The sequence below is a fragment of the Dermacentor silvarum genome, chromosome 2 (genome assembly GCF_013339745.2).
Source record: "Dermacentor silvarum isolate Dsil-2018 chromosome 2, BIME_Dsil_1.4, whole genome shotgun sequence".
NCBI lineage: Eukaryota > Metazoa > Arthropoda > Arachnida > Ixodida > Ixodidae > Dermacentor > Dermacentor silvarum.
Window position 1 is genome coordinate 38259183 of NC_051155.1, and position 19651 is coordinate 38278833.

Sequence of the window (19651 nt, forward strand, 5' to 3'; positions counted from 1 at the left end):
TGACGGTGATGATTTCCGAACTATGCCACCTACACCCAACACGGGAACGATCAAGATGTGGTATGATAAATATGAAATAAATGAGGGGAAATGAAGCAGTACAGGCCAACATCCGATTTAAAATAAATTCTGAGGTTTTACGTGCATAACCCACGATATGATTATGAGGCATGTCATAGTGGGAAACTTCTAGTTAATTTTGACCACCTGGGGTTGATTAGCTTGTACTGAATGCACTGTAGACGGGCGTTCTTGCAGTTCGGTTCCATCGAAATGCGGCCGCTGCGTCCAGGATTTGATCCCGCAACCTAGGGCTCACCAGCGCAACACCAGAGCCACTACGCCAAGCGCAGCGTCATATTAAGGCGAAAGCCTTTAATGGCTCATACTCGCGGCGTCCTGACCATCCGTGCGTCCGTGCCCTGGAACGGTGCCAGCTGTGGCCTCTCACACTCTCTCAGCAATCACGTGATGGCACAGCAGCGCATATCAACAGTTGCGCCGCCACAGTTGTGGTCTGTCCCCCTTACACTCTCTCAGCAATCACGTGATGGCACAGCGGCGCGCGTGGCAACGCTCCTTCGTCAGCCGTCTCGTTGCAGCAGTCGAGTTAGTCGGGTGGCTCCCAAGCGGCCCGGTGATGATTCCACGGCAAGCGGCGTGTAGAAGCGCCCCAAGAATGTGGATTTCCCCGATACAAAATGCCAGAAGAAGAATCAGCGAATGCGCATGCGGCGGTAGTCAGTCCAATGCGCACAGGCTTCGCCGAACACATTTTGGAATTTACAAAGTGTCCTTCAATTTTTTTTCTCAGATTCTGTAGCGCGGGTGCGAGAAAGTCACATGGGTGCGCCAGTTTCCTTTGCGCTAAAGACGCCCGATTGGAATGGGCAAATTTAAAGTACTACGCCATTATTCAATTCACAAACGTTTCGCTTAACATAGATTTGAACCCGTGCGTTGGATCGGAATAATTTTTATGTTGGAATTATACTTAAATTTTCAGCTAACGGAGAATGGGCGAAGAAAACATAGCCGGGCACACGGTGTACAAACACCGTAAATTGCAGAAATTAATGTTTTCGTTTCAGAAACAGGCTTTTGTGGCATGAAACACATGCATCTAGCTGACTACGTGTCCTTGCGAGTAGACGATGGCGCGAACGAAACTCCTTGTAATAGTGACGTGGGAAGGGGGAGTAGGTATTTTTTTAAAGTCCATCTAGCCAACAATCCATTTCACATGAAACGTGTAGAGCAACTGATAGGAACCGGAAGCTGGGGTTTCCGCTAGATGACCAAGTGATGTACATATAATTTCAAGTGCTGTTTTGCAACGTCGTTCCAGGATGTAATTAGTTCGTACTCCGTGACTGAATAAGCACGAACACGTTGTAGTCTGCGTTACACCTGTGTTCTCTAAGTGAACTTTTCACTGTCAGCTCTCCTACCCCTTGACGATGCAATGCCTATTCAAGGCGCTGTGGGTGCATTTGTAAATGAGTGAATACGTACACTCGTGGGCCACTGCGTATGTGCCCAATCCCAGTCAATCTCCTAGAACGGGCATCATGTGTCACTATGACGCCGGTGGAATGGAAGTGTTAAATTAGATGTTTATTACTTACAAAGCAAAACTTTGACAAATACATGATTCTGTCTGCTGTCGGACATCCACGCTTGTAAGTGACGTGCTACACATGTGTCGTTCTTGTCTTGCATATACCCCCCACACACTATGCTGTCCCCGACAAGGATCAAACGTCGCCGACGTGTTACAGCATGCATGCCCGTAAACTGGTGCTTTATTTCACAATATTTCTGCACAGTACCGTGCATAAACGTAAAGATTGTATGCTGTTATTGTTACAACCCGTAAGGGGGGGGGGGAGGCGCCTATACATTGCGTGAGATTTCACGCATCATAAAATGACAGTTCTATGGCTACCATTTATATAAAGATTAAGTTACTGCTTCAAGATAGCTTTGTTGGACATAGATTCGAACATGGACTTTTCAACATGGACGTTTCCTGTAAATTTCCGTGGTTTATAGATGAGTCCTCATTACCAGTTACAGAAATATTATTACAAAGTGGTTTCAATTGAAACATCGACAAACTGAAGAACCTGTCATTGCTCTTAGTGGAGCGAAGAGACGTCCTGGCAACAATCCAAATGTAAAATTTCCTTATAAAAAGTTAAAACGCATACGCTGAACACTTAACAGATCGGTTTGGAAAGATCAGAAAGCTTCCGTTCGCGAGAAATTCTAGAGAGTGTGACGGCTTGGAATTCAAGAAATCTTCCTAACATTTAAAGGCCACAGAACCCGTCATAAGCCTCCACGAGGCATGTTTTCAAAGTCTGAAGTTGTTTTATTCTCTTAAATATTTTACAAGCAAGTTCCGTAAGCCGTAAAACGAAGGTCTCATTTTCCGTAGTACTTCGAAGGTTAAGCAGTGGTTGCTGAAAACGGCCGAGACATTCAAACGTTTAAATTTTCATGTTGCACTGTTAGCGTCAGGCCCACGGCCTCTGCTCTTTCGCTTGGAATCTGCGCCGAATATTTGATTCTTGCTTAGACGCGGTCATACTAGGCCGACAAGACGCCGATTTCGGTCTGCCGACTTGGTGCTGCAGCGGTGTCCGTAGTGTCAGCATCCCTGTCACTGTACGCCGACTTGCCGGAAAACAGCCTCGCGATTTTATCATCGCCCAGCATTGACATGACGGCCCGATTCCCGCAGCGACACGGCTGCCGTGGGCACTTTAGCACTGGTTTCTCCAAATTATGCTCGCTGCTTTGTGAGATTTCCCCATTCTCGTAAAGACAATGTGCACATTCATGGTATAGACATTTCAGCGCTATTTTCCGATGTTGAATACGGATTTACCAGAGTGTCACAATTGTTCACATTGGCGCCGTTCACCGTTGGCTTCAAATGCGATGTAAATAATGCAGTGCTGTCATGACATGGTGACAAAATGTTGTTAAGTATCAATATTTGTGCCCAGCACTACACTGTAAAAACTTTCCGCCATTATACGGAGGAATTGCAAGTAAAAGCAAGGAAAGTATGTCGTTTTCTATAAATAGGGCCAATACTTCCGTTAAATACGGAAATGCTCCCCGTTTTAAGTTTTACGGACGTTTCACCTGCAATAATACATTCCCTCTTCTGTACGGAACAGACATAATTCTGTATTTTTGTAATGTGAACATTAGCATTTTTTTGCGACGAAAGGTATGCACGCTGTCTGAATGAGCGCTTGTACTCACAGAGTTTCATCTAACAATATTTTATTGAACATGCGAACTGTACGCATTATGCAGGGACTTACAATGTGTTAGAGCTATAGCGTCCTGTCAAAAGTTGCAGTTAATGATCGTATTTTATTGCGATAGCAATTATGTGGACACTCAAAGGGGATTTTTGCCGTCGGCGTTGTCGTCGCTGTCGCCGTGAGGTTCCGTATAAAGTCCAAGGGCGATAAAATCGTCGCCTCGCGCCGTATGCTGTATGTGCGAGTGAAAGCGCGCGAGGGACGCGCGCTATCACGGAGATCGAACGCACCGCAGAGAGCAAAAACGATCTTCCGTCGTGCGAATTCCATGGGGGGATGGGAGGGTGAGAGGGTAGCTGCGGCACGAAATGCGTATCTTGCGACCGGGCGTATGGGGAAGTGCCGACTCAATCTCCCAAGCGAAAGGAGGAATGCGGGAAGGCAGGGCGGTCGTGAGAGGGTCCGACTTCTACTCTGCCAACTGCGTACTTTTACTTTGCGTGGCTGCGGGCTGTAGCACGCTCCATATCTTGCAAGCGATCTCCACACGGCTCTTTGTATGCACTGTGCTTTCGGCGCTCAATTTCCGTTGAAGCGACAGACCGCACGAACCTTCGCTCGCTGCAGCCGCGCTTGCTCAAGCCAGCGTTTTGACAATGGTTGTCTGCGGTCATCAAGTGGGATCTATGCATGTTTGCTTGTGCGCGCTGACACCATGCTTGTTATTTCATTTAAGGCTCATTCAAACTAGGCCGACACGGCGCCGATTTTGGTCTGCCGAGTGTTGGCGACAGCGTTTTCCACCCTTTAAATCATTGGCCACAGCGTTTTGCGTCCTGTAAACTGCTGTCGGCAACAGTAGGCAGGCCAAAAACGGTGTCGTGTAGCCGTAGTGTGAATGAGCCTTTAGTAGGCGAATGTGTCCAAGTTTATGCAGCCGATAAAACTACTATCCTTTCTCCGTGTAGCTCTCTACTAATTTGATATCGCAATTGATGCTTCGCCTTTCGGGTGAAACTGCGACTTTTAAATATATGTTTTCGCACGCTCTATTCCGGTCGCAGGTGGCCGCGCGCACGGGCTTTGTGAAGATTATTATATGCTCAAATATGTGTGTGAACTTGCAATGTTTTCACATAATTTAGTGTCAATGCTTGCCAATTTATAATACCACATATATCTTTAAGTTAGCAAAGAGCGGTGCGCATACCTGCCCATGTAACAAACTTGCGCACCTCAGGGCTGGTGCACACTATCAGTCAGTCACGAAACGCAGCGAGTGGTATAATGACCGTAATTGCACTTGCATTTAGTAACAAATGGTCTCGAAAAGAATTGGCGGCCTATAGATCCAAGTACTACGGCCAGATGAATTTATCGCATGCCAGAAAGAACCCAAGAGTAAAATGACTTTACTGAACTGTACAGAAGCTGCATATGATTGCAACCTCCCCGAATTAGTTCAAAATATCTCATCTCTGTCAATAACTTTCCGTTCATTGAAACACCACGATTACGTATAATCTGCACTGTTCATGTGTTGTCAATGCTTACGGTAAGACGTAATCGCCAACATTTGGCGCGCTCATCGTTGAAACAAGACCGGCGAGCATGCACCACGTTCTTGTACGGACACAATAAAGCTCGCGAACATGCACCGATATGTCACTATGTCAAGATGGCAAGTTGAGCCAGTCGGTTAGGATTCATCGCAAGGTTCGTAACAGCGCAACACAAGACACGGACAATAGGAAGGACTACGCGATGGCGATCGAAGATAGGTACCTAGTATTGTGGATACTAAAAAGAAGAACGGAAAAAAGCGCCCAGTGCCGTGTTGGCATAGCGATTCAACCTTGATTTCTTTTTTGACCCAACATGCAACACCATTTGTTTCATTAGCTTCATTCTAACTTTGGAAAAAATTTATGACACAACTCATTGTTTATCCGTTCATTACTTGCACCAACCAACCCAAATTCGCACAATACTAGGGCTTGTTGACCCATTGCTGTGCACTACATTGCAACACTGGAGTTCGCTATCCCCAATTTCAAACCGGACACTGGTCTGGTTGACCTGCCTGCCTTTCCTCTCCTTGCTTTCCCTTTCTCTTTGTACAAAATGCACTATCTTGTCGAGAGAAAGCGTTCTCCGCTTTCAGAGTTCATTTGTCGAGCAATAATTTTACTGTTCAGGCAACTGTAGCATAAATTTGAAAACGAAGCCGATTTTGATTTGTTCTTCGTGCTCACAGAGCGTGGCACCACGTAAAAACGCGCGCTGCACTTCCGATCTCGAAGGCTCTAACGAGCGATTGACGAAGCTGCAAATGTGTATTCAGCCCGCTTTTGTAGTTTTGTGTTGTACAGATTGTTAGTTTACCGTAAATATGTCTTGATTTGTACTCCAGACTGGAGCAAGGCCCCAAGGAACATAGAATGACGCATCGGGAGTGATGAACAGAAGCGATGGATGGTTACGCTGCTTGACTCGCCATGTTCGAATTCGCAAAATTCCGAATTTGTCGCTGTTTGATGTGCGCTTTTGTGCTCGTAATGTGCCGTCATAGCGCGAGGATATTTGCGCTAAATGTGTTTCCCTTCGTCTACTAAATTCTGCAGGCTGCGGCATCGAAGAATGTGTCCTGTGTTCAGGTGCACGTATCTGCTTGGATACGCGATAGCCTGCCCTCAACGGTTGTTTAACAGTCTACGCGCGCTCGTAACTTGCTCACAAGATAAGCCCGTTGTAATTTATTTGCTTGCTTTCGAGAGCGCAGGTGTTAGAATGATGTGTGGTAAGCCGGCGTCACGATCAGAAATATTGTTTCAAAAGGCCAGTAAACGGCGTCTTACTGCAAAAATGACGAGTGAATAGTAAAGAGGATCACCTATCAATTGATGTCGACCTCCATGGTAGCGCGATCGGCTCGATCGCGATGAAATTTTCTATCTGCCGATTATAACCTCTTGCTCACTTGCGTTAAAAACGCAGAGTAAAAGTGCATTGAGTTGCGCACATGACTTGTATTGACGCTTTTACTGGCTTGAGAGCATACTGTATCAGCTTATCTAAACGTTCGAGCTAATTAATAGCAGTGGTTCACTACATGTCATAGTCGCTTTTCTGCTTGCATGCACTTTTTTATTACAGTCACAAAAAATATTGTTAGGTCTGCTGTGTCTTTTCTTGGTGCAACTGGTTGCGGCGCAGCAAGACGTTTTGCTTCGAATGATGCCTGGGCAGTCAAGACATACGTGTCAGTAAGCTAGATGTAAATCTTGGATCAGGTAGAAAAGAAAAAAAATTATACCTACCAGTGAAGCGAATGCTTCACTTGTATGTATAATATACTCTATGTATAATCATAGACTGTATTTTATAAATACTTCAGTAAATTGCTTAAGCGGAGGGTAGACATTCATGAAACCCAGATGATTGCATTGATTCTTAACAGGACCAAGGTTGCATAACATTACCGATTCTTCTGTTTCTTTCACTGAAAGGCTAGGTGCTGTTGACCTGCTGAAGCTGAGAAGAGGTCTGCATCCTGCCAAAAGCCCACTACTATCAAGTAATTGCAATATTGTTGCCCTCAAAATGACTGCATTTTTCAGCTTTTTACTAGCTGGATCATGACCATCTTCTTAGCTGTGTAGGTGAGCGCTGTTCGCGACATTGGAGTGCTGGTGGACAAGCACCTCTTAAATATTACAACACGTCTGACGGAGTGCAGCTGTGGCAATATGCGAAGTTGGTAATGTATAAGCCAAATTAGGTTCTTCGGGTTAATATATTGGTGTCATTCAAGTGTGGTTTAGCAGGCAAAAATCCTAAACAGGGAGAAATAATTCTAATTTGCTCTTGGTTGGTTGTGCAAGTAAGTCAACCAAGCTGTTAGAAATGAAATGGGGCATGTGTAGATGTGTTCTGCAACACACCAGCCCTGAATAACTATCGAGTTTAGTGCTACCACTATAATTTATCTGTAAAGCATAGAACAAGGTTCAGCATTGCAGGAGGCAGGCATCAGCACATATCTACTTAACGTGAATTCTAAATGTAAAAATGCGGTGTTCCTGTTTGGGTGCCTGTATAAACTTAGTTCCAGTCTTGTATGGGACATACTTGGATGGAAAAATTTATTTCTTTTGGGCGTTTTGGTACGAATGCATGGGTAATGCCTGTATACATAACATCACATCGCGATTGCTTAACCAATTGGTGCGCCTGTGTGCAAAAAATTTACAAGGCTCAGATTGAAGACTGTCAACATTTGTTGCAAAGTTAACTGCACCATTTATAGTATTAGATGTATCAATTATTGCATGTCATCATAGTGTGATGATATGTGTTCTGAATGTACTTCACTTTGTCTACAAATCTCTGCATATTGTGGCATCATGAAAACGTTTATGTGAAAGAGGCCGTGCAGCTTACCGATGTTCACGAATATAACGCGCGATTTTTTTTTAATTTCTGGCCTAGGAATGCACTTCACGTTATAGTCTCGTTCGCGACTAGACTATAAGGCCGATTTCTTTCTGTATGTTTTCTGGTACTTTCAGCTGGGCAACAATACTGTGATCGCTACCGCGTGTGGACTGTGTTCGAACGCACATGAGGAAACACAGCTTTGCCTCATTCGATTGTGTTGCGGGCACTTCTGTTTCCAATTACCTTGGTGGCATGGAAGTGCTATCTGCTTCCATGCATTGTTTTCTATTTTGTTATTGCAGCACGTGACATTATTACCGAAATATATGTTTTCGTTCTTTCTTTAAGAGCCCCATAGTCCCCGCCCCCCCTCCCTCGTGTTGTAATTGTGGTTGCAGCATTTATGTGCAAAGATGGTACAGATTACCAGCGCTCCAAGGTCCATTTTATCACAAAGTAATGCACAAGTACCTCAATAATTCGGTATAGCAGAAAACCAAATTTGAACTGTCAGACACTATCAAGCAGCCTCAGCGGGCAGTCTCAAGTAGATAGATTTCATTGGTCATGTAGAGGCGCACAGCATACCTCTTTATTACTTGCTGAGCACGTAAGCTGTGAGAAAACTGAATATTTACGTAGGTTCAGCTATGTGCATCGGCCATTATTCCTGCCTTTGGCGGTTGTGTAAAATTGTCACGGCATTTCTATTTCTAACTCAGTTTGCTTAGTACAGAAGAATTACGGTACGTGTACGGAGAAAACGAATTATATGGGCAATGAAAAGCCTGCAATGTGTAAACTTGGAATTTTTATTGTGGAGTTTGATGGGTCAGAATAAGTATAAATGCACCATAAATACTTTTAACTTTTGTTTGACACTAGGCTAGAGCATACAGTAACTGTACTTGCCTACTGTAGCCCTGTGGAAACTAAATTTAAATTGTAGTCCAGATTTCCAGTGTATGCTTCTATTCTTATATCCTGTCAGAGGGCTGGTAAGATGGTTCCCATTCCTAGCAGCCAACTAGCCCACCTTGTAAAAGTAATAAAATGTGCCAATTATCTTTTAGCCGATATGCTAGAATGTGTAGGCCGTTCGCTTAAAAAACTAAAGCCATAGAACCTACACAGTGATGTGTCTTTCTGTTTGGATGTCCCAGGTTGAGAAAAGCAAGATGGGATCTGTTGTCCCGGAAGTTGGCTCTTCACGACGTGCAGTGGTACTTCACCTGCACGGGAGGGCGGCATTTCTTGCCCTAAAATACCTGCCTGTTGTGCTGTACACTACTGAAGCAGACTAGAGAAGTGTTTTGAGAAGACGTCCAGAATTTTCCATCACATTGCCGACAGCATCGCTAACATGAGTGCTGAAAGCACTGGTGCAATGAGAAAACACTATGTAAAAAAAACTATCACATACGGGTACAGATTATTTAAGACCTCTTACCAGACAGGTAGAGACAACATCTGACATGCTGAAAACCACAAAGAAAAATGTTTACGGCAGCAATTTTATGTGACCGCATGCACTAATAAGTGCAGCATACGCCCTGCTTCCGGGACAAGCCAATGCATGACACCGCATTTCCGCAGCCTTCACCTGTGCCCGCGCTTGTCGAGCGACGAAGTGGCATCCAGCAAAACGTAGCAGAGATCAGTGGTGCACACAGTATTTTGTGTCTCTATCTCGAAGTCAGCTGAGGACGTGGTAACTGTTCTCAAAGCACAGAAACTAAGGGAAAGGGCTCTCAACATATTGCATTGTAAAGTGGCTGGTGCTGGGACATAACAAATACTGTGGCATTGCAGATTTACATGAGGTAAGCTAGGAACTCAAACAGCCTGCTGGTTGCTAGCTAATGACCAACCCTTTATCTGCAAGTCAAAGCTATCTTGAGAAAGCAGACGTTGCTTTAGAGAAATTGTAGAAGCGACCTTGCTTGCTAAGAGCAAGCATATGAGAATACAGAATGACCTCAACACATTAAACACCAAAACAATTTATTGACAATTTCAGATCGTGAAACTTCAAAGCATGATTTGTTTACTGGTGTTGAGATTCTGTTCATAGTTGTTAATTGTTACGTTCATATAATGTTCAAGCATTATGGTAACAACATTCTTCGCTTGGAATGCACGGAAAAGGTGTACTCCACATGGGCTGGTGGCTTTTTGTTGCGCTTTAAAAACTGTTCTCTTGTTCAGTTGAGATTTTCAAGTTTGCATTGTTTATTATGTGTTGTATGTAACCTATCCTAACGCGCAAGCTGCGCCAGTTGATGAGCGACGCTTCTGCGCGAGTTCGTGACAAATGTTTTGTTTGACAGTAGTGCTTTTCTTTCGAGGCACGTTTGGTAAGTTGCATTCATTATTATTAATTTCTCTGGGGATACTTTGGAACAACTTTGAGTTTTAGGAACGTTCTGTTCGGCAGAGGGCAGTGTTGGTCTCTTCTGATCATGGTAGAGGCAGATTTTCGAATTAATTTGGTGTTTGCTTTCAGGAAAGCTTGAAAGCTGAACACTCGAGAAAGGATAACGTCAGTGTTTTTTTTTTGTTTTTTTTTGCAGACCAATGCCGATAGTTCGCGTGAGTTTCCGTTAAACTAAGACTTTCTTTTCAGATTTTGCGAGTTCTGAAAATAACGCAGTATCAGGTTAGATACTGGTTATTCTGCAGTCTACTTCAGCTTATTTTAGAAATCGCCAGATGGTTGTTCCCGCACGCACGTAGAGAGTACCACGCCTTAGAAACGAACTGCGCGGATGGCTTTTAGTAATGGTATCCACTACAGATTTCGTTTCTTTTCGACGTATTATGTTAGGGTATGTCTAAGGCTATGCGTGTCTGGCATGTGAATTTAGAAGACGGCAGCATTTGAGTTCCATTTAGTGCGTGGAAGTACTTATAAATAAGCGCGAATCTTCTTGCAGTCTTCAACGCCTAATTTGCACAAGTTATTTGATTTGGTTCCTTTAATGCGTGAGTCGCACACAAGAGTTTTGACTGCAAAGTGAGAGCGAGTCTTATAGTACATCCGTGAAGTCAACGAGGCTCTCAGTGGCACTATTACGTGCGTTAATAACGGATGTAAAGTACGAACATATGACATTTCAATTATCAATTATTTAGGGTAATTCTGCAATTAAGTTGGATGATTTTGGTGTTGGATGCATAGATGTGTAGCGATCTGTTCGATCATTTTTTTTTCTTAATGCGCGAGTCGCACGCAAGAATTTGGACCGCAAAGTCAGAGCGAGTCTAATAGTACATCCGCGAAGTCAACGAGGCTTTCAGTGTAACGATTACATGTGTTAATAACGGATGTAGAGTACGAACAGACAGTTCATGGTGTTTGTGCCGTATATGATATTTCAATGACCTTTTATTTAGGGTAATGTTCGGTTCTATTTTTTTATAGTACAGTAATGTGAAGCTCGTATGGCCGAATCCTCCTCCAGTCCACTGCATTTTCAGGCATGGAGTGGCACCTGAACCGGCAAGAACAAAATATCGCCGAGAGCTAGAGGAGCTATATTAGTCAAGGTGCAACCAAATTAGGAAGGCCCAGCAAGCTTCAACAAAGTCACTCCCTCACCAGAACAGGAATTTGCCTCCCTGGTGCAGTATTCGGCCGCTACCTTCCTAATGACTCCTACAAATTACCCAAGGCCCTCAGTCGCCAGCGGTTGTGGAGCACCAGACCAAGGCGACGGTCAGTTCTGCGACGTGGCAGAGGGTGCTAAGAATCTCTGGGCCCGGACAGGCCGCCAATGGAAACTGAACCTGAGAACGTTCAACACAAGCACTCTATCGAGTGAGGCTAGCTAGCTTAGCAGGGCTATTTGAAGAATTATCAGGTATTGCTTATGATATTATTGGCCTTAGTGAGGTGAGAAGCACTGGTGAGGTTTATACAGTGCTGGCTAACGGCCACGTCCTCTGGTATACAGAGGTCTTCCAGATATAAGAGAATTCGGAGTAGGATTTCTAGTCCATAAGGACATAGCGAGCAACATCGATGAATTCTACAGCAATAATGAGAGGGTAGCAGTCGGACTTAACACTAAAAAAAGGACTGAACACTCAAAGAAACAGAAGCCCTTGCCCTGGCTGCGGAAACCGCAGAACACGGATTCGCAGCAGATAGATAAGCAGAGTGATGATTTGAATGTCCTGACAGTTATTCAACGGTACGCACAAATTACCACAAGGAACGAGCAAAGGAGCGAGCCTCAAAAATGCAAGTGCTGCGGCCAGCATGGTCACAAAGCTTCGACATGCTTTCAAAAAAACCGCCGATGCCCCAAATGTGGGCGGCAGGGGCATTTGGCTCGTATGTGTGCGAGCACAGGCAGTGCAAACAGAACGCTAGCGCTAACTGCAGAAAACACAAAACAGACTGACGACAGCAGTAGATTGCAAATATGGTCCTTCATGGAGGCTGAGCCTTTGGTACCGTCCATTCGGAAGTTTATCGCATGGGATGGCATCACCATAAGGATGGACGTTGATACTGGCTCGCCTGTTTGTATTGTTCTGAGAGCAGCGTATGAAGCACATCCCGACCGTTGGCCCCGGCTGCAAAGCACAAAGTTAAAGCTTTCTTGCTATCTAGGAAAACTACCAGTATTGGGCGTTTTGGCTATGAAGGCTTCTTATATGTCGGTGGAAGTTGATTGCACGCTGACGGTATTGGATTGTGAAGGCCCCAGCCTGTGCGGCCGGGACTTCTTGCAGAAGCTTGCAGCAGAAGGGACCCCGGTTCTGCACGTGATGATGCTACCAAGCGGGATAAGCCAGGGGAAACCGGCAGGAGCCGGTGCCATAATGGAAGAGTATGCCGATGTGTTCACGGAAGGCCTGGGACTCTTTAAGGGACCGCCGGCTCGGGTGTACGTCAAGGACACAGCAACACCAATATTTTGCAAGGCAAGTAAGATTTCCTTTGCGCTAATAGATAAGGTTTCTGCTGAGCTGGATAGACTTGTGGACACTGGCGTATTATTACCAGTCAATTATGCGGAATAGGCTACACCGATAGTACCGGTACTGAAAAGTGACGGTGCGGGGCGCATTTGCGGCGACATTAAAGTGACATTAAACCCTTTGTGTGAATTGGAAATGTACCCTCTACCGGTCATACTCATCTTCGCAAATTTCAGTGGGGGACAGCAATTCAGTATTCTGGATTTGCGAGACACCTACAACCAGATTGCGCTGGAAGAAAGCTCGCGGAACCTGGCCGTCATAAACACGCATAAAGGGTTGTTTCGTTACAATCGATTGCCGCTTGGAATCGCGTCAGCACCGGCTATATACCACAGAACGATCGAGTAAATATTGTAAGGAATACCGGGGGTACAATCACACCTAGACGACATCTTGATAGCAGAGACTGCTGATAAGCCGAACGCAAACCTGCGAGCGGTGTTGCAGAGATTAAAAGAACACGGCATTAAATTACGCGCTGACAAGTGCCGGATAAACGAGGCCGCAGTGTCGTATCTAGGCCATCGAATTCACGCAGCAGGATTGCACCCAATGGAGAAGAACGCCGAGGCCATCAGTTTTGCCCCAGCCCTTCAGAATGCTTCCGAGTTACGATCGTTTCTGGGTATGTTGATATTTTACAACAAATTTTTACGGAATCTTTCGACACTACTGGCCCCTTTGTACCGACTTCTAGAAAAAGCAGCCAGAGTGTCGTGGGATGCAATAGAGGAAGACGCATTCGGGAAGGCAAAATAAGCTTTGTGTGCCGTGCCAGTACTGACCCACTTCAATCCAATGAAAGAGCTATTCTTCGAATGCGATGCATCACCGTACGGTGTAGGAGCCGCGCTTGGTGATCGAATTGATGGGCAGTACCGACCAGTAGGATTACGGTCGCGAATGCTGACCAGTGCAGAGAAAAATTACTCCCAGATCAAGCGAGAGGCGCTGGCTCTTGTTTACGGCGTCACGCGGTTCCGCGACTGTTTACTTGGCAGAGAGTTCACTCTAATTACAGACCATCAGCCGCTCCTGGGTCATCTAAGGGCGGACCGGGAAATACTTACCACGGCCGCCGCTCGTATACATAGATGTGCGCGTACAAATACCGGCTGCAGCATAGACCGGGTAAAATGTTGTGCAACGCTGATGCATTAAGCCGTTTCCTATATCCGTGCAGCATGGAGCGGAGCCGGAGGACATCACACCCATCGTTCTGGCCTTTAATTGACAAACAGGACATTTCCGCACTGCCTACGAAAGAGTTTCAAGCCATCACAGCGACAGTTGACGTCATCGCTCAAGCATGCAAGTACACGCGCAATGGTTGGCCACATAGCCTTAAAGGAGATAGTGACCTCGCAGTATATTACAAGAAACGGTCCGAGCTGTCAGTGGAAAACGATTTATTTAACGGGGGCCATCGCGTGGTCGTACCTACACAGTAAACATTTTAACACCATTAAGGGTGTTAAATAGGATGTTTTCAAAATTTACACCCTATAACACACCCTTTTAGCACCCTTTTTGCTGAAAGCACCCCACATAAAGGGTGCGCACGCGTATAGGGTGTGAGTTAGCCATTCATAAGGGTGTTAAAGCATGGGCTAAAGGGTGCTAAATATATTTGTGCAACTAACTGCATGCAAGCACACACTTCCATTATTGTACAGATTGCGCAATATGTTCGTGTACCGCGATTTCTGAGGAAATTACGCTATTTATACAATGGTAACTGGAAATGCGCATGGCCAGAATTACATATGTCGATTAACAAAAAAATATGTTCATATTGCATCATTACAGAGCAGTTATACATTTTGACAGAAAATAAACACGTGGAATATCAACGTTAAATAAAGCAACGGGAACATTTTTGTAGAGCTTGAAATACCGTTTAAAACTTTTTCACAAAAGTCGGAAAACACTGCGTGTCAACTACAAACAGTAAGGGCACATACAAATGAACAAGCAATTAACGTCAAAGTTTGATTTAAAATACAGCTTTATGATTCTAACGTTTTAAGGTTGACTGAAACAATCTGGAAAAAAATAACTTCGAGCATTCTAACATGCATATATTTAGCACTTTTGCGTGTGTGTGTTTGAAACAAAAGATTATAAATATTCAATGTCCATTTGAATTATAAAGCTCGCTATAACAAATCACATATTTTTTGTGATGCTTATGCTGCCATGGTTTACAGTCACCGGCACTTGGTTTAGAAAAGTCTGTAATGTGCTATTGCACTACTAACATAATGCAGAATTATTCTGAAAAGATGTACTTCAGATGCAACATCTGGAGAATCAAGGTTGGCTTGCCATGCTTGATAGGTATAAAAGACTTGATCAAGTTTAATTGACTGATCATTTCGATGAAGCTTGACTTTCTCACGTGATGCTAAACAAAACCGTAAAAATATGCATAAAAATGCAAGGCACTGGTGCAGGCTGTGCAGCCACAACACTTTCACATCACGAGAAGTAGCAACTATGTAAAAAAAACTGAGTGCACACTTCTACATTAAGCAGCTGGTTTATGCCAAACTGTGGCGAGTGCTTATCACACTGCGTCCTTTGTGCTGCCGCATGTACAATGGTTCGTTCTCATTCTCTGAAACTGATGTCAGCAGCTTGTATTCTTCTGTCATACTCACAACATACACATGAAAATGCTCATCAAAACAAACGGTTTCAAGCACATTTGCCACAACCAAAAGTACCTTGTTTACATAGTACAGTCCACATACATGAACAAACTTTGGAAATCATCAAGCGAAATTTTGTCAACCAGGCAACAACCTACCTTGTACATCCTGCCATTCACAGTTAGAGAACTTACAGTAAACAAATTTTAGCATTCAAGGCCATGGTCACAAACGAACTGCTGTACGCATTCAGGGAGGTGCTCCAAGAGCACAGGGCAGCAACCAGTTGTGGTAACACTGCTCTCATGAGAGAGTGTAAATGTGAAGCTTTGCAATAACTGGTGCCTGGCTGCCAGACTGTACGAGAGATGCTTCCTATTGCGGATCTTGCGTGAGATGTCTTTAAAATATTGGTGTTTTGCTTCAAATCGCATTGCCCAGAGGGCACTTAGAGGTCCAAACTTTGTGATGAGTGAAGGATAATGTATTAGATAGTGCACTTTGCAAGGTAGTGATGAAGATGGGAACAATTATTTGAATTCCAGACAAAAAAACTGAATTTTTTTTGCAGGTAGGCAGTATACTTGGTAGGAATTCTGTAGCTCATGATAATGTCTACAATTTCGCGCAAAAGAAGGTAAAGTTGCCACACATCATTTCCGGTAGGAACACATTCACCAACAAAAAAGGTGAGATGCCGAAACAAGCAAAACACTTGAGCTGCTGAGGTCTTCATGGCTGCTTTTCCTTTCAAAAATTCTTTTGACAGCGGCTCTGGTTTGTTGCGCACATCATGGGCGTCATAATGCCATTCACATATCATCTTGTTCAAGTATGTGAGGGAAAAGAAATTCTGTTTTATCAATGATGAAATGATATGCTGCACAATGCAAATGGCAATACACCTTCATGAACGTCATGCATCACATCTGGAGGTAGATGTTGTGTTGGATTAAACCCGTTGAATGTGAGGGAACATGCTTCTCTTACTCCATATAATGATGCAGTGGGAAGCCCAGCACTCAACATGTTTATATGGTGCTGATGGCCTTCGGGTGTGCGAAGCAGAAAATCACTTTCCAAAAATTTGTGATTAAGCTCATGGTGCAATGCCATACAAAACCTGCAAATTCTACCATGACTGAATGAGCATTTAAAGCCTCCGACTCTATGGCTGGACAAATTATCACCAGTGAAAATAAAAACTGAACCTTTTAGAAGAGTTCAATTAACGACAATACCCTCTTCTAATTCCTTTACATCAGTAATTAAGGGAGCAAGAATCTTTGAAAAACCATAGGTGGCCACATGCTTGTCTCTAACAAGTAAAAGCAAATGGATTCCCGAGAGTGCTGAACGGGCTCTTGTAGCAAAATTTAACAATGAAAAATACACTGCAGTCATTTTATGTTTTCCTCTTTTGCTACCCAATGGGTTACACACCTCAAATTCATCACTATAAAGCTGAATGCATAATTTAGAAGTGTCCCCGGCAAAGTAGGCATGATTTTGGAATTCAGTACCATCGAAAGCAGAATACAAGTAGTTGTCTTTTTTGGGTAGCCGTTGAAGTCACCAGATAAGTGTGAATGTTCAAAGATACACTTCAGTACATCACAAAGTGGCACACACTCCTTGGTGTCAACTCTTCCATGGCTGTCAGTTCCAAGCACTGTGGTACGAGGCTCAACAAAGGGAAAATGTGTCCTCCAATATCTCAGCCGACCCGACTTCGCGAGTAGCTGGTTCAGCTGCTGTGTCCATTCTTGTTTTGTGTGAGTGACAGCACCAACATTTGCGCAAAGCTGTTCACCCTCAAGTATTTCTTTAATGAAAGAAATACCATCGTTCGCTATTTCATTCAATGTGGATTCAGGAAGACGCCTTGCTTCCTTCCACTTTAGAAGCAGTGTTGCAAACTGATTCACATATTTACTGAAACTGGGGCTTGATTGAGATGGCTCAGGATCACGTGGAACTTGTTCTTGGGCTTCTGCACGCTCTTCACACTGTGCCTCAAACGCGCTCCTTTGCTCCATGTCCAATGACACACTTGAGATGGGCTGCGTTCTTTCCGTTAGAAGTTCGGCGTGATTCCGGTATACATGCCTCTTGTATGAAAGAAACAGTCTAAATGTCTTCATGCAGCCTCCTAGGCGACACAACCAGTTATTTTCATGCACATGAACTGTACGAAGATGCCTGAAAAGTGCCTTGAGCGAGAACTTTGGACACGCGCATCTTGGGCATCGGAAGTAGCGAATACCTGGCATCTGAAAAAAAAAGGTTCTTTTTAATAATTTTGCGCAGCTTGAAATCGGAATGGCAAGCGATATATGAAACAACGCCTATCAGTATAATGCAGTGCCCTAAGCTTCGTTGCCTAACAGTTTAGCAGTAAGCAGAGATCCTGGTGTTCCATAGGTCAAACTGTTGGGAAAATACCGTAACCACATAGCAGTGCCGAAGGGAGGGAGGTTGGGTTAGTTGACCTCTGCTTGCGTTTAGAACGTGTCCGTGCATTTATCAGTTCTCACAGCCCGCAACGCGCGGCTGCGGCTGTAGCCCGTGCACCCCAAGCGCGCGCCTCTCCCTGTTTCGTAACGAGGCGCACTTATGTCGTCTACGTTTTTTTCTAGTCTCGCACCGCGCAAGACTTCGTGAGCAAGTGCGTTAAGAATACATGATACGGAAAGGCAGGCGTGCAAAACACGGACGTAAGAACGAGAGGGTGGCGTTTGTGTTGTTTTCCTTGTCCTTATGTCCGTGCACTGCGAGCTTGTCTTTTCTTACCACGAAATATGGTACCGCGGCTAAAATATAACGTGAGATATCAGAATACTCACCTATAAGTCACCGAAAGGAAGGAACACCTTAAACGCCGCCGTTGCGCGCTTCGTTTTCGCACTCTTCTCGACTGCGGCACACACAACTCATTAAACAACAGCTGTTTGCCCCAGGGCGAACTCACATAGAGCTTATAGTTTCAGAATAACCAGCGTGACAAGTCATAGCCTCCTATATACTTTCTGTGCCCGCGCAATCACTCCGGAAGCGCCGTTCAACCTCCTCTCCTGACCTCATCGCAGGTCGCCCGCTAGGGGCGCTGCTACCCCAGAATAGTTCGCTAGCCGCCGTGCATGGTTAAAGGCGGGAAAAATTGCGTGGGCGCGTCTCCATTAGTGTCAAATAGAGACAGTATTAATTTGCCTCGCCTGCCGACGGTTCGCTGGTTTGCTGGGAGATCACCTTTCTGCAACAGTCCACGGCTGGGAAAAAAACTTGCCTTCTGCCTTTGATTGACGCGGTCAGCTGCGGCAGGGTATTGAAGGACTGTGGCTGTGATGACACTGTCGGTTCCGTATTGAGGATGTCTAGCAGCAGCGCAAATGAGAGCCTTCTGGCCGAAAAGAAGACATTGTGGTCACAAGTGAGTTGTGCTACTATAAGTGGTTCGATAGGGCGCTTCGCGAGTTGATACCCAGTAGTATGGCGTATTGTTGTGGACATGGATGCACCTCGTACAGTAAGAGAAAGGTCCCGGGTATCTCATTTCACGAAATTCCGAGCGATGAAGAACTTCCAGAGAAGTGGCTCCAAGTTTGAATGTGTCAAACGTGGAATGCGTCAGATACTTGCTGAGAGAGATGCACTTTCGATTTGTTCTGACTAGAAAGCTCTCGTCTGACGCCAATGAATCTTTTTTTGTGTGGTTGAGGAGGTCAGCTGGAAGCAACGATCAGACAGACTCACGGGCAGTTTTGTGCGGAACAGAAAAGTATCTGAAGACAGGCATTGCGTCAACATCGACAAACAGCAACGGGATGGACACGGAAGACAGCACATGCTCGTCGCTGCGCCGACAACTGAGCGTAAGTACTACGCCAGAACCATCCAAAAAATTTCCCAAGGAGGCGACAGCAGCGCTGTTCAACCACATTACCCGGCGCAAGGAAACGTTTCGTTCGCCAGAATGTGCAGCACTAGCGATCGTTGGCGGATACCTATCGAGAGCTGTTAAGCTGTTAATGAGCGGGTGTCTTGCAAAGAATGCCTCAGTTTGTTGACAAAGCCCAGCCCTCGGCGCCATCAGATTCTCTCATTAGGCTTCAAGACAGAAGCCGTCTGCTGTATCGGTCAGACGAACTCGTAGTTGTGCTGAACTCTTTGCACAAGTAGGTTGAAGTAGTGCTCGCTAAGCTAAGAAATTTTACGCAGCCGCTGAGGGAGACTGCCGTGAATGCTGCTCAAGTGCAGCAAGAGCGTGAACTATGT

General features: G+C 44.9%; 1 pseudogene; it reads right to left on the minus strand.

The window, feature by feature from the left end:
- Nucleotides 1–9326: 9326 nt before the first annotated feature.
- LOC125943398 (uncharacterized) lies at nt 9327–17713 on the minus strand (annotated as a pseudogene).
- Nucleotides 17714–19651: the final 1938 nt, after the last annotated feature.